This window comes from Passer montanus, unplaced genomic scaffold (genome assembly GCF_014805655.1).
Source record: "Passer montanus isolate IOZ18808 unplaced genomic scaffold, ASM1480565v1 scaffold19, whole genome shotgun sequence".
Taxonomy (NCBI): Eukaryota; Metazoa; Chordata; class Aves; order Passeriformes; family Passeridae; genus Passer; species Passer montanus.
In genome coordinates this window covers 7298344-7313964 of record NW_024366480.1, presented here as the reverse complement: position 1 = coordinate 7313964, position 15621 = coordinate 7298344, and the positions used below count along the sequence as shown (strand labels likewise).

Below are 15621 nucleotides of genomic sequence, written 5' to 3'. Positions count from 1 at the left end.
ATATTTGTTGGTATTAGTGGTAATAACTGGAACATAAAAACTGGACAAAACATGATGGGAAAAGAAAGAGGATGAAACATGCTCTGCTGTTTGTCTCTTAATTTTGTCTGTTTTCTGTGTATTGGCTCATTAGCTATCCTGCCTGCCTGCCAAGAGAGAAACCATTTTGGATTTGCATAGCTGTAGCCATATGGGGAAAAGATAGTGTTCTCCCTGAAAAAAATTGTTTTCTCTCTAATGTAAGATAAGATATTTTGGACACACCATGCTGTTTGCATGGAAATATTACAGTTGAGGAGTTACATGGCAGAAACAGAAATGGAATAATAATCTTGAGAGAAGTAGTGTGGTTGGCAGCTTATTGGAGGTTTTGGTTAGTATTTATGACAATCCAAAGGCTTCAAGTACCACAAGCATATTTCTTTTCTTTTGGTTTATTTGTGATGAGAGAAGAATGACAGAAAAGATCCAATTTTAAATTTCCAACATATTTATATTTTTTCTCTTGTGTTTGGAATGGTGATTTATTAAGTGACAGGGAAGAAGACTTGCCACTGGGGGAATGGCACACTACAGCTCTTGCTATGCACTGGACAAAGCTTCCAAGCTCTAATTTGCACAGGAGCTCTTATACAAAATGCTACAAATAAATAACATAATGTGGAGATGGCTGAGAGCAAGAAGTCACTGCAGTCCAAGCCTCCCCGAGCTAGAGAAGTCTGGCTGAACAATCCTGTGTTTCAGCAAGGGATAGAAGGCTTCTCATGTTGGGGCAGCCTGCCAGGGACCTTAAGAATCAATTTATTATTGCTAGACTGATCTAAAACGAGGATAACAATTTCCAGTGCATAGTTGTTCCAAGCACTATAGGTGGCTTGTGTGTCTTGATGCTGTCAAGTGGCCTGGAATATGGAACTAGAAATAATGTGGGTGTTGCCTTAGTCAGGAGCTTTCAAATCCAGACCTGCTTTCAAGATCCTCCCACATGGTGCTTCCAGATGTATCTGTCAAACTTATAAATGGAAAAGGTATAAAGTTCACTGAAAAATTAGGGCCTTAAGCCTATTCTTTACATTCTCCTGATCTGCCCCTAAAAGTTTTAGTAAATAGCCTCAAACTACCTCATAAAGATATAAGTGGCAACGAGGATGCTCTGTCACAGGACTTGGTGCAGAAGGAGAATCCCAGGAAGGCCTGGGTGCCCCCAGCAGGTGTGCACAGCCCATGGTGAATCCCAAACCACTGGTGCTCTGCTAGCACCCCTCTGCTAGCTTACCCTTGGAGTTTCACTTTCAGGAAAGGCTTAATCTATGTGTTAAAAATCCCCCAAAGTATAGCAACGTTGGGATAGCCCTGTAAATATCAGAAAGTAAGGATGTGCTCTATTCCTACAGCAGTATTGCCTTAGGCACACTGTGTGTTCCCAAAATTGTCTTGCTTTCAGGTGAACACCACAGCTCTCTGTACTTCTACATCTGGCATCAAGTCTGTGACAGTTTTCCTGCGGTCCTTACTTAGATCTTCTAAAACTGTGAGAATGGTGGTTTATAATTTTTTGTTCCAACAATAGTTACTAATAAAGAAACCAGAAGGAAGAGATGTGGTAGTTTGCAGAAATGCATAAGTTAGTCTTGTGGGCAGAAATGCATAAGACAGTATTCAACCACCTTTCTTCAGCCAGGTAGTGGGATTACAATTAGAGGGGAATATCTTTGAAAACCATTACTCCATCTGTCATCACTGTACAGGCTGAACCAGTGATAGAAAATTGTTTCACTTTCAGGTGCCTACATCCAAAATTTAAACCTGCTATGCCTTCTACAGCTGCAATCTAACTCTTGAGACTTCTGAATTCCCTGTATGGCTAAATGCCCAATTTCATACATGCAGGCTGAACTTTGCAGGAGCTGAAGTTGTGTTCCTTTTCCTGCAGTCCATCCTACCTGGTGGGCATTCTCTGAGATCTGTCCTATCAGGAAAACAAACCCAGAGGAGGGATTTGTCAGTTGTGTAGCCTGAGTGAATGCCCAGGACATTTAATACCAGGCTTACATTCCTCTTTTTCCTGATTTTAGAATAAGGATTTGAACCTCAACCTGTCACCTCTCCCAGAGCACTAGGAGGCTTTCTGGTTTTGCAATTCCTAAATGAGTTTTGGATCAGGTCTGCCCCAGGAGGTTTGATAATCACTCTCTTACAATCAATGTTTAATTGCTTTTCTCAAAGCAAACCAGCTATATCTAAGAAAAAGAAACAATATTGTTTGGAAATCCAGTAACCCCAACACAAATGCTTTCTATACCTTGCATGCAATATGATGCAGTTTATGGAAAGGTTTTGGTATAACAAAAACTCTCCAGCAGCGGAAACAAAGTGTATTTATTTTAACTGAGGTATCAGCTAGTGATATCTGACAGATAGATCTGCAACAAGAATCATTCTTAGCAAAGCTCTGCTAATTGCTTACTTCAGGTTGATTTACTCAAAAGGTGGCTTTCTTCTACTGCTTGTTTGAACAAGTTACAAAGTATTGCAGGATTTTTTTGACTGAACATGTATGATTTATATAGTTTGGGTTTTAACATAATTTTTTACAAAAAATATTAATATTTTTTCATTAGCTACTCTGATGTGTTTTCTCTATTAACATACTACTTGCTGTTACGAAAAACTCTCCACTTACAGGCTATCTTGCTGGAAATTATTATGTTGTGTGTGTTTGTGTTGCAGAATGAAATGGAAAAACAGTTGTTGACAATTTGGCATTTAATTAAACATGCTGCAGATACCTCAGCCAAATCTCTCGCCTAGTGTAAACAACACTACCAGGTTAGATGTTAAAATAATATTTGTAATATAATTTTAATGGCCTCTGTTCTACTGGATCTGGGATTGTAAATATTGACAGTTTATCAGCCTCATGAGACTGTACCCAACCAGGTTCAGATCTTTTGTCCTCAGGCTTCCTAAGCAGTCTCAGACCTGACACCTCAACACAAGTTGGCCTTTCTGTGCCAGCTCAGAAGACCCACGACTCATTTTCCCAGTTAAGAGAGGCGTGGACTTGCTGGAGTGAGCCCAGCAGAGGGGGACCAGAGCATCTCACTTGGGAGAAGAGGCTGAAAAAGCTGGGACTGTCCAGTCTGGAAAAGAGAAGGCGCAGGGGGTTCTTATATGTATAAATAAATACCTGGTGGGATGGGATGAAAAAGAGAAAGTCAATCTTCCCAGCAGGGTCCGGTTACAAGTTAAGAGGCAGTGATCACAAACCCAATAAACCTAAATTCAATCTGAACACAAAACCCCCCACTTTTTTATTCTGCGTATGATCAAGCACTGGCACAGATCAAACTTTTTCACTCTGAGTATGATCAAACACAGATGCCCAAAAGCCCAAAGTGTTCCTTGGACATACTCGAAAGCCATCTGGCCAACCAGCTGTTGCTACACGAGCAGGGAGGTTGGAGCAGGTGACTTTCAGAGGTCCATTCCAACCTCAGCCATCCTGTAATTCTGTGTTAATTTTTTCATATATGTGACCACTGAATGGAAATGTGCCAGTACAAAACACTGCAACGCATCCATAATTAATACAAAACTATAACATGGCAATGCAGCTGCGTGGATTTACCAGAGCTAAATCAGGCCCCAGAAATTGCTAGGAGTGTATTCTCCAAGGCTGGCATGACATGGGTCCAAGGCCTCCCCTAGTACAAACCATAACACAAGAACAATAGTTGGAAATGTCCAAAAATAAATTTCTCCCAGCAATTTCAATATGTTTGTGGCCAGGATCTGGCACAGGACAGGACAGGACATGACAGGGCTGAGTTCTAATGCAGGTCTGAAAGAAAGCTTGGTTTGATGGGTCCTCTGAAGATGGAGTAGTATCTTGTGTCTGATGTGAGCATCTGAGTCATACCCTGAGCATAAACATGAATGGAAGAGGTCCTGGAGGAATAATCTACCATTAAAAGTAGTTTGCATTTTGCACTTTGCAGGAGAAAAGGGTTTTTTTGAAACAAAACATTTTTCAGTAGCAAACTTTAATGTAAGAATGATATATGGCTAGAGAGTGAGAAAAACATCAGTGGAATGGAAAAATCTGCTCTAAGTCTTGCCAAGAGTTTCATGCTTCAACTCTGTTGCTCCTATCACCACTAGTAAGCATGATTTGGTACCTTCCCTCCCCACAAACTCACATAAGCTTTTCAAAACTTCTCCCCTCTTTCCACATTCCCTTTTAATAATGGTTGATTTTGCAGTTGGGAGCTGTGGTTTCCTTTGTTTTAGCTGCTGCTGGATGCCCTGCTACTGGCTGGGCTCCTGCTCCTGTCCCCTCCATGGAAAATGCCATTTACCTTTCTCCAGACATCCTCCAAGCAGGCAGTGGTCATTTTGGATAAAAAGCTAGCAGGTTAGTTTCCTCAAAAAACTATATGCTGTGATCTTATTGTCCTGGTCTTAGACATCTTCTTGTGCCCACTGATTTTTGCACCAAGATCATATCCAAGCACAGAAAGAACTGAAATTTGGGAAATCAAATGCATGCACCCCCGTACCAGTCATTTCTTATTACAAAAAGAAGAGCATGGAAAAACCCCCCTAGCTAGACTGGTTTTATGTGCTGTTACCTGCCTTTCTTTTCCATCCTCTTCCTGCAGATGATAATAATTTAAAGCATCTCCCAAAAAAATCTGTAGTGTTATGTGTGAATTATAAGCTCAGGTAGCAAAGCAATATTCACACAGCCTTTCACAGAGTTACAGCCTCCTCAGCTGACCCAGCAAGGGTCATTTGATGCACTTGGATCAGTGTTTCAAATGACATTAGAGAAGCAGATGCCAACACAAAGCATCTTGGCATGGGTTGCCTTTAACTTGGATAAGAAGACAGCTCAGTCTGAGGCACCTGAATGAGGCTCAGCAAACAGTGCTAGTGCTGGGCCACTTTTGATCATGCTCTCATCCTTGATTTGTGAAGGGCATTTTTTATAAGTCATGAAACCATAGGTAGCTGTAAGCCAGTGATCCACACACCTCTGCTCCCATCACATATGCTCAAAAGCTGACATGTCATCACATGGAGCTACTGAGGAAACTGTTAGGGGAGCTGGGTCACAGCTGCCTGTGAGTGATGTCCCGGTCAAAGGTGTTTGGGAGGCAGCAGTGTTCCTGCACCTCTCCAAAGAGCCACTGTAAGGGAGATACTGCTTTAACCAGTGAAGAGGGCTGAAAAATATAGCCACCATGTGACTTACCTACAGCCATTTTGCCAAAGAACAGATAATTTTCTTTAAAAAAAAACCACCTTGTTAGGTCATGTCTCTCTTTTATACTGTCTCACGCAGGTGGATAAACACATCATGTGGTGGGTGAACATCTGGCTCACGGGTTGGGTACAAAGTGTTGCAGTGAACAGGGTGACATCAGACTGGAGACCTGTCCCTAGTGGGGTTCTGCAGGGCTCCACCCTCAGCCCTGTGCTCTTCAACATCTTCATAAATCACTTGGGACTGGAAGGGATACTGAGCCAGTTCACAGACAATGCAAAACTGGAATTGAGTCCCATGAAGGTAGGGAGTCCCCACAGAGAAACCTCAAAAAATTACAGAACTGGGCAATCACCAACCACATGCAGTTTAACAAGAGACAGTGCTGGATTCTGCTCCTGAGCTGCAGCAACTCCAGATGCATGGACAGACTGGGGAATGAGATGCTGGAGAGCAGTGCCATGGAAAGGGCCCTGGGAGTCCTGGTCAATGGCAAGTTGAGCATGAGCCAGCAGTGCCCTGGCAGCCAGGAGGGCCAAGAGTGTCCTGGGGGGCATCAGGCACAGCATCACCATCTGGGCAAGGGAGGGGATTGTCCTGCTCTGCTCTGCACTGGGGGGCCTCATCTTCACCATCTGGGCAAGGGAGGGGATTGTCCTGCTCTGCTCTGCACTGGGGGGCCTCACCTGGAGTGCTGGGGGCAGTTCTGGGTGCCACAGTATAAGAAAGACATTAAACTGTTAGAGAGTGTCCAAGGGAGAGCAACAAAGATGGTGAAGGGCCTTGAGGGGAAGCTGTATGAGGAGTAGCTCAGGTCACTTGGTCTGTTCAGCCTGGAGAAGAGGAAACTGAGGAGAGACATCACTGCAGTTACAACTTCCTCATGAGGGGAAGAGGAGGGGCAGGCACTGATCTCATCTCTGTGGTGTTCAGTAACAGGACACAAGGGAATGGCCTGAAGTTGTGTCAGGGGAGGTTTAGGTTGGATATTAGGAAAAAGTTCTTCACCCAGAGGGTGGTTGGGACATTGGAACAGGATCCCCAGGGAAGTGGTCACAGCACCAGCCTGACAGAACTCAAGAAAAGTTTGGACAATGTTCTCAGGCACCTGGTGTGACTTTTAGGGATGGTGCTGTGCAGGGCTGGGAGCTGGACTCGGTTATCCTTGTGGGTCCCTTCCAACTCCGCTTATTCTGTGATTCTGTGCTGTAATTTACATGCTGAGCCATTCAGCTCGGGGGTGAGAGATGGGTACTCATGAATATTCTCAGCCTCAATGTACATTCTGATCCACATCTACTGCTCCCCAGGCACTGGTAGCCATGTGCTTCTCTAGCTGGAATCATCATGGAAGGCATGGAAGGCATTGCTGCCTTCACTTACAGCAGCTTCATGGACAGTGTTTGCAGACAGAGCTTGCCATGGGCTGATTGCTCCAAAGTAAATTTATAGCTGAGGGCTCTCAGCCCCCCATTCCAAGGCAGTTTTCTGTAGTGGAACACATGTAATATTTTAGGCAGTAACTGATGAATGCAAACATAAACCTTTTGGGGGACAGAAAACAGGAAGCCATGCATGGATCTTTCCTAGAATGTGGGTTTCTTTCTCCTGCTTTTTTCCAGTCTAACAAATCCTGATTTCCTAGGATTGTTTAGATCACTTCATCCCCATTCTGCCTTCCACTACTAATTACTTAGGATACATCCAGAAATGTAGGCTTTGCTATCATGAAGCAAATGGGAAATAGTCAGTTGTGTAGTGTTAGGGCCGTGTTGCTGTCTAAAAAAGTCATCTGCGGTGTTTTGTAAGCACACCATTCCTGAATATTTTCTCAGAATGCATCTGATAAACCACACTGGCAGAGCTAGGGGCATAGATTGAAAATAGTGATCTGCATTTCATGTTTGTTTTGCAATTAAGGTTTGAGGATGTGTTTGCTGAAGAGGGTCTCAGCCTTGTACATTTGCCAGTATGAGGTAGAAGCAAAGTTTCCAGGATCTTTGAAATCAAGCCAAATGGTGCTATGGAGTTTAAAACCTTCAGTTGAGAAGCAAGACAAGATTTATTATTATTATTATTATTATTATTATTATTATTATTATTATTGATTTCCATTTTGTATTTAGGTGCAGCAATTCAGGTAAAATTTAGTTGCAGATATTCAAATATGTTCGTCAGGGATTTAGCCCCTAGTTTCCATCCCATATGTATAAGGTGTATGAGACAAGGTACCTTGTTTTTCCCTAATATTAAAAAAGCATCTTAAGTTTTGAAGGTGACACTTTGTAAGGGGCCAGCAGTAGCACAACACAAATTCCCTTTTAAAAATCCCTTGCCTGAAACTGTCCCAGCTACATCCCTCTGCATCCCTCATGAGAGGCAGATAAAATGTGGATTTTGATACTTCAACAATTGCTTACTGTGCAAGATGCTGTTCCCCAGAAGTACTAAACAGCAGGGAGTGGACTTGGGCCCAGAGATATTATTAGTTGTATTCACCAAGTCAGCTATCAGTCAGAAAATATTCAGCTGCTAGCTGTGTGCCAAACCAGCACTGGGGTAAAGAAGGTTTGGGACAGTCATGAGGGCATTGAAGATGATCAGTAGCTGTTTTTAGACTGAACCATGTGATTTGTAATATTCCCTTTGTTAATTTTCATGATAGTCAAAAAAGTCCTAACTTAGTATTTTCCCCAAGGAGAGAAGTTGCCATTAAATAATGAAAATCAACACAGAGGTCCAGCTGATCTGAAAATATCCCTCAAAGTGATGATAAAAAACTTCAGTATTGAGTTCAGGGAAAGGAAAGTGAAATATCTGCATTTGGCATGCCCTCACATACTCCTCTGCTTTAAAGGGCTCAGTGGACAGAGAAAAATGTCCAAAATAAAGTAGAAAGTAAATCTTCTAGATTATCATATGTATTATTCTGCCAGTGCATGACTGAATCCTTTAATACTTATTTAAGCCTTTCAGTCCCTAAGGAGCATGATTTATGGGCTTTCTGCTGATCATCAGAAGATAGGCATGGTTATAGGCTACAACTACTTTCGTACTGTGGTTCATGCTTTTGGCTCCAGCAGTCTTCTCAGCCCCTGGGGCACTGTTGAAATGGCTGCCATCACAGTTTCTCTGCCCTATTCTTTAATTTAATTTTACTTTGAAGAGTTGTTCTGAAGAATGATGACCTCAAATTTTCACTTTTTTCCCCTTATGGTTTATCTCTATTTTATTTTAAGGATAGAAATAAGTCTAATTTTGGTTCCAGAAGATAGATATGGTACACTTCTCCAAAACTTGCAATGAAGTAAAAGCTGACATGCAGCTCCCATCATGACTGGCAGTCTATAAAGCTCAAACAAAACAATATTTTACTGTGGTTTATTGCCCTTTTTAAAAATTAAAGCTGTATTTTGTGGCTCTCACATTTAAAAAATAAGTCTTCAGTTACATCTGTGTAATTCCTCTGACAAAACTGACTGTAAGCTCTTGTGTTGCCCTTTCACTAAAACCCCTGGTTTCTGTACTTAGGTATTTGTACAAGGTCATGCAGGGGGCTGGCATCCCAAGTTCACTGCTCCCCTCTCCTATTCCAAGGAGTAAATATCCTTCAGTGTAGGATCACCTACTGCTCCAGGCTCTCTCCTGAGCTGGGCTAAAGGAGGTGACAGTGTTTCAGAGAGAATGCTCATGAGTTCTCTTTTAATTTGTTTTCCTGAGCTGTTTGTTCAATATATAAGACAAGGAGTAAGCAATGATGTGGCAGTGGAAAAGTATAGTATTTTGCAGATTATAAAACTGCCTTGAACATATGTTTTTTTATTACTGGAGACAATTTTACTTTTGAAACTCAGTGTAGATTAACTACACAAATTTCAGGATTTTATCTTAGAATTCTCAACTGTCCAAAATTCTTTTTAAACTCCCTTCTTTATTATCATTTGGCAGAAATACTTCTTGTATATTCCAACAAGTATTGCAATCACTTTATTGCTAAATAGATATGCTGGAGAAAACATGCACTTAACATCACAACATTTAACACTTAGCCTTTATTAACATTAAATAGTAAATATCTCTAAATTATACTTGGAAGACATCTCCAAAGGCAGTTACTAAATTAGAAGGCTATTGAGAAAAGATGTTGAATACAGCATATGCCTATGCTGAACAATGCTTCTGTTACAAGAAAATAATCCACAAATTGTGACATTTCAATAAACAAGTTTCCATCATGTCACTTTTCTCACTTTGAAAGCCACTTTTGGTTGTCATTGCTTATTGTGGTAACAGTTCTGTGCTTACAGGTACACAATCATCTTTGCTCCCTTTCCTTCTGCAACCAACAGAAAAAATGGGAAAACAAACAAAATATTTCAAGATGATAGGGTTGGTCTCAGGGATATAATTTTAAAGAAATATCTTAAATATTTCTCCAGATATAAAAGGGAACTTATAGGAAGATGGAGTTCGCAGAGAAAAGCAAAGTTGCAATAGTTACAACTTGCAATGAGGAAAGTTTTCTCTGGAGACATAGCAAAAATTTTCACTATGAGGATGGACAAGCACTGGAAGAAGTCACCCAGAGAACCTGTGGAATCTCCCACCTTGAACTTTTTCAAACCTCAGCCAGATAAGGCTCTCAGTAACCTGACCTAACTTTGAAGTTAGCTCTTCTTTGAGCAAGAGATGATCTTCCATGGTCCCTTCCAAACTCAGTTACTCTAGGATTTTTATGTGTATGAGAGACAAAGCAGTGACTGCATAAAGCTTAGGGCACATGATGTAAAATCTTTGTTAAAAAACTATGCCAATACCAGCTCACCATTTAATCTTTGCATTCCAGATCCTTGTGAAGCCATTCTGTTGAGGCCATATTGGAGTAAATTTAAACCCATATATGTATGTTGCAAACCTCCTCTGTAGCTGTGGTGCCATGAAAAGCATTGCAAAACAGAAAGCCTGAACTTTGGTATACATTAATTTTTCAGTAATTTTCTGATCTATATGCTGGCAAACTAAAATCACCATTGTCCAAAAGAAGTGGATTTTCTGCAGCTGCCAGGCTGGAATTTGAACTCTCACCTTCAGAATGCAGTATCCACACAGGAGAACACTGGCTCTTGCATACTCCAAGAGAATCATTGTGTCCAAAGCTGGCAGGCAGGAGCTGGTAGTGTGATGCCAGTCCAAACTGGGAAAGGAGGATACACACCATTTAGAATATATTTTTCTTACTATTTTCTGTATTTCTTTATTTTATTTTTTTTTTCCAGAAACAACTGAAAATTATATTTGAGAGCTACTGAAGTTATTTTAGAGATGTTAACCCCTTTCCTCCATCTTTTCTTCTCTGAGCCCTTAATAAAAACATACAGCTTTGATGAATTGATGAACTTATTCTTTAGGCAAAACACTCATGGACACTGTTGGTAGCTCTGCAAGAGCAAAGTCTGCACAAGGAGTTAAAAATCGAGGAGTATGATCATGTTTCAGAGAGGGAGAAGAGTCAGAAAGATGACAACTTTCAGGGTTTGAATGGAAGAGATGTGGGTGTCCAGAGGTGTGCAGAGCAGTCCTCTCAGCCTGTTTTGGGAGCTCATGGGTTTTACAGGATTGACAGATCATGAAGCTTGGCAGGGACCTTGGGGGTCCTGAGTGCAACCCCTTGCTAAAAGCAAGTACCATCAGCAGAGGCCAGACCAGGCTGCTTAAGGCCTTGTTGTAGGAAGGAGAGTCCACAACTTGTCTGGCCAAACTGCTTCCAGTTCTTATTCATCCTCAGAGGGAAAATTATTTTCTATTATACCCAGCACAAATCTCCCCTGTTTCAGTACATGACCACTGTCTCCTGTTCTTCTGTTCAGCACCTCCATAGGGATCCTGGCACTTCCTGCTCAGTAATCTTCCATAGGTGTGGAAAGGAACTGTTTGGTCTCCTCTAAATCTTCTCCTTCAGGGTGAACAAGCCCAGCTTCTTAAGCTTTACTTCACAGGACTAGTGCTCCAGCCCCCAAATATTATGGTTCTCCAGTAGTCTTCCTCTGATTGTGGGAGAAAATATTCCATTACTGTTATTATTATTTCAGATGACATTTTGAAGAATAATGAAGTAAGTGTATTTTAAGAAGGTAAAATTTGACTAAGAAATAAAAAGTTTGAAGCTGGGCTATATAAATGTATTTATTTTTGAAGGTTAGATATAAAGCTTGTCACATTCATTCATTTCTTTCACTGAAAAAAAAAGATATGTCTTTTCTACTGCAATGTAAGGCTGCTAAGACTTACATGTTGTTGCTGAGATCCTGGTCTTAGGAAAGATCATGACTTTCACATAGCAATGAGTTGCCCAGTTATAAGGATATGGAGAAATTTCTTCTAAAGTAAACCTTAGTGTTGCTCATTTTGAGATGATGAAGTTAGGATACTTATGGATCAAATCCTAGGGAGCCCAATAAAGAATGGAAAGATTCAATTACAATTACTTTATATCGCAAAAGCAGCAGTGCTTTGGCTTTAATAAAGCTGAAATATAGAAGGTAAGTTCTTTTACAGTCAGTGAAACCTCTGTGGAGCAGAACACATAAAAATTAATTTTCTATGAACTGAAATTTAGTTCTAGAAAATAATATGATTTCTGAACAGTGTGTAATGAATCATCTCAGCACTATTCAAATACATTAATTTGGCTGCTAACAGTTTTGAATGATCTATGTCAAATACAGCCGTTCTTAGCTATCCCCATTGCTAAAGCTGTTGCCAAGACTGTCATCATCTGGTAATTCAATCATTGCCACATCATCCACTTGGGCCTCGACTAAAGCATTCTTTCTAGGACTGTTAATTGACCATGCTCAGATAATTTTCCCAGTTGCTCCCTGTGACAAAGCTGGCTTCAGAGTGAGTGCAGTGTTCATTAGAGCTGCAGTACACAAAGTGCCATACCTACAGGCAGCTCCTCTCTGGTAATTGAAGTGAAGCTGCAGAGACAGAGGTCTACCATGTCCTACAGAAGTCATCCCAGTACTTTTCCTTCCTCCGATTTTTAATCTCTTGCAGCCCCTGACTTTTTCCCCTCTGACTTTAAAAATGGGCTCTGCAGACTCTGGTTTGGCTTCCAGGCCACAGACACCACACTTTGACAGATGTCAGTCATCTTCAGTACCAGCAGGACACCTGTCATAAAGTCCTTTCATACTTTTATTTCAAACACTTCCAGAAGTGGAGCTGTGTTAGTGAGGAGGTCCTGGTATCACTGTTTGCAAAAAGGACTCCAAAACTCTAGAAAGCTGTTGTAGAGTCAAAGACACATAACTACGGGTTTGTAGACATGAAACAGTAAAGGGGATTAGTTCCTGGAGCCCTCACAAAAGTGTAGTTAACACCTTTGTTTCGTTTCCCCTTCTTGTACTTTGATATCTCTCTCCCTGGCATTAAAGCTTGGGAGGATCTCTAGGGTGCTCGTACACTTCTTATTTCTGCATCAGAAAATCACAAGCACGTACTCTAAAGATAGTGCTAGTGCAAAAAGGCTCACTTTTAGCTGTCTAGGGTACACAACATGTCACATGAAACATGATTGGATACAGGGACTGCACATCTTGGAGAGCTCCAGCTGACAGTAAACACACTTGACTGAAATAGATTATGGCATCAGTTGCAACAAGTTTTACAGAAAAGTTTCACTGTGTAAGTAGATTGGGGAAAATAAAGACCATAAACCACATATACACATGCCCTTTCTTTGGCACTCTTATCTTTAGCATCCTCTCCAAACCCACTTGGATACCACTGACACTGAGCTAGACTGACCTTGACTGACTGAGTTCTTAGATCTGTGTTAATTACTTTGACAGGTCACATCTTTGTAATTCTTGGATTATGACAGTACTGCAAGATATTGGTGCTCTGCATAGCACAATGGAATCTCACACACTGTCACACCATCCTGACAGTTCTAATAAATAAATATTTTGCATCAGAAAATACTTATACCATAGAATCATAAAGTGGCTTGGATTGGAAGGGACCTTAAAGAACATTTAGTTCCAACCTTCCTGCCATGGGCAGGGACACCTTCCACTAGACCAGGTTGCTCAGAGCTCCATCCAGCCTGGCCTTGAGCATTTCCAGGGACGGGGCAGCCACAGCTTCTCTGTGCCAGTGTCTCACCACCCTCAGAGCAAAAAATTTCTTCCTAATAGATAATATAGAACTACTCTCTTTCAGTTTGAAGATCCCTCCCTTGTGTCACTACAGCCCCTTGTAAAAATTCTTTATTTTCTTGTAGGCTCCCTTCAGGTATTGGAAGGCTGCAATTAGGTCACCTCAAAGCCTTCTCTCTTCTAGACTGAATAATTCCAATTCTCTCAGGCTTTCCTGAAAAAGTGTTCCATCTCTCCAATCGTCTTGGTGGCCTCCTCCGGACTCACTCCAACAGGTCAATGTCTTTCCTGTGCTGGGGATGTCACAGCATTCCAGGTGGGTTCTCATGAGAGCAGAGTAGCGGGATGAAATTGCCTCTGCTGACCTGCTGCCCACGCTGCTTTTGATGCATGTTTGGCTTTCTGGGCTGCAAGTGCACATTGCTGTCGCATGTCCAGCCTCTCATCTGCCAGCACCCCCAAGTCCTTCTTGGTAAGGCTGCTCCTGTATTGGTACTGGGGGTTGCTCCAATCCATGGGCACAGTGCACTTGGCCTTGTTAAATCTCATGAGATTCCCTTGTGCCCACTGCTCGAGCTTATCCAGGTCCTTCTGGATGGATCGCGTCCTTCAGGGTATGTCAGCTGCATCACTCAGCTTGGTATCTTCTGCAAAATTGCTGAGGATGCACTCAATCCCTACTGTAACATGACTTTAAAAAAATCTTTATAATTTATACTAGTGATTAAACTAGTGTAGTGCTACTATTATATACTAGAAAAATATAAAGAAGGGCAGCGCAGGGATTAAAGAAATATCTGAGAGCTTGGGAAACTCAGGACACAGTCTCATATGTCCCTTTTGATTTCAGGCAAGTTATTTATCCTCTTTGTAAGTCAATCTTCAGTATGGAAACTGATGATACTGATCCTTCTCTGCTCCAGAGGAATATTATACAATAAATGAAGTCAAAAATGCTGAGGTCTCAGGATGGTATGGAAAACACCATACAGTCAGACTTCACTTATCTATGGTTAGATTGTTTCATGGGTGAAAAGCCAGCATGGATCTAACACGACATATTAGGTCAGGCACAGTGCCACATGAATGCAGTTATGCTCTTTCTAAGGCCAGCTCTGCTGTGGAAAGAGTACATCTGCTTTTGTGAGAGCCTAGCTGGCTCCATCCCGAGGCAGCTCAGGTATTTCAGCACCAAAATTATTGGCGCAGGGTTTGGGGGGAGGGGGCAAGAAGGAGGAGCAGAAACACACAGCACAGACCTAGCCTCGATCCTGGATCTAGCTGGGTTTATAAGACCTGGCTTTGCACCAGCTGTACCAGATCCACTCTGCCTCCCAGCTTTTGCACCTGCTTCCCAGAGCCCCAGGCCCTACAGGGTCAGGCACAACGGGATGAGCGCCACAAGCAAAGAGTCACGGTGGATCCACTCTGCCTCCCAGCTTTTGCACCTGCTTCCCAGAGCCCCAGGCCCTAGATGAGCGCCACAAGCAAAGAGTCACGGTCTGTCCATACCTGGCTGGGGAACAGGCTGTGAGTGAGGAGCAGAGAAATAAACGGCACTGTGGAGTCCGTGTAGTGGATGTTAGGAGGAATTAACAGATCTTCCGTATCAAAGCTAAATTCACTTGGAAACTCTTGTCTTCCCCCTTGTTTCAGCCTTCCTTTTCTGTACTATTGGGATTCCCATTTTACTAACTCTACAATACCTCTGCCAAGTAGAGATGTGGCTAGAAACAAGTACAAATCACTTACTGAAGTCACACTTTAGGACTTCCAGAGCCATCTTGCCAAGACAATGAAAGTGGTGTTTCAAGGAAGAGACTTTGAAATGTGTGAGATCAGACTTTAGGAAGCCAGAAAGAAAGGGGGGGTGGGGGCAGAATAAATCAATCAAGGTCTTAAATCCAGGCTTGAAACACAGAGTTATCAAGACGAAAAGAAAAGAGAAAGGAAAAATAAAAAAAAAGAGAAAGAACAGGGCGAGAAGTGAGGAGAACTAGGTTTCCCCAGGCTGCAAGCAGGGCAGAGAAAGAGAAAGGACGAGAAGGCTTTGCGGGGAGAGGGAGAAGCCCGCCGAGGAAGAGCCTCCAGGCGAAAGCATCAGCGGCTCTCGGGCCGGCGTTAGGGCCCGGCGGAGGCGGCGCCAGGGCCGGGCGGCGGGAGGGCCGGGGCCGCGGCACCACC

The 15621-nt window shown here is 42.3% G+C and overlaps 1 protein-coding gene across 1 annotated transcript in view; it reads left to right on the top strand.

Moving 5' to 3' along the window:
- Positions 1-15621, top strand: part of RSPO2 (R-spondin 2) — a 118992-nt gene that overhangs the window by 624 nt on the left and 102747 nt on the right. The gene's annotated exons all lie outside the window — the stretch shown is intronic.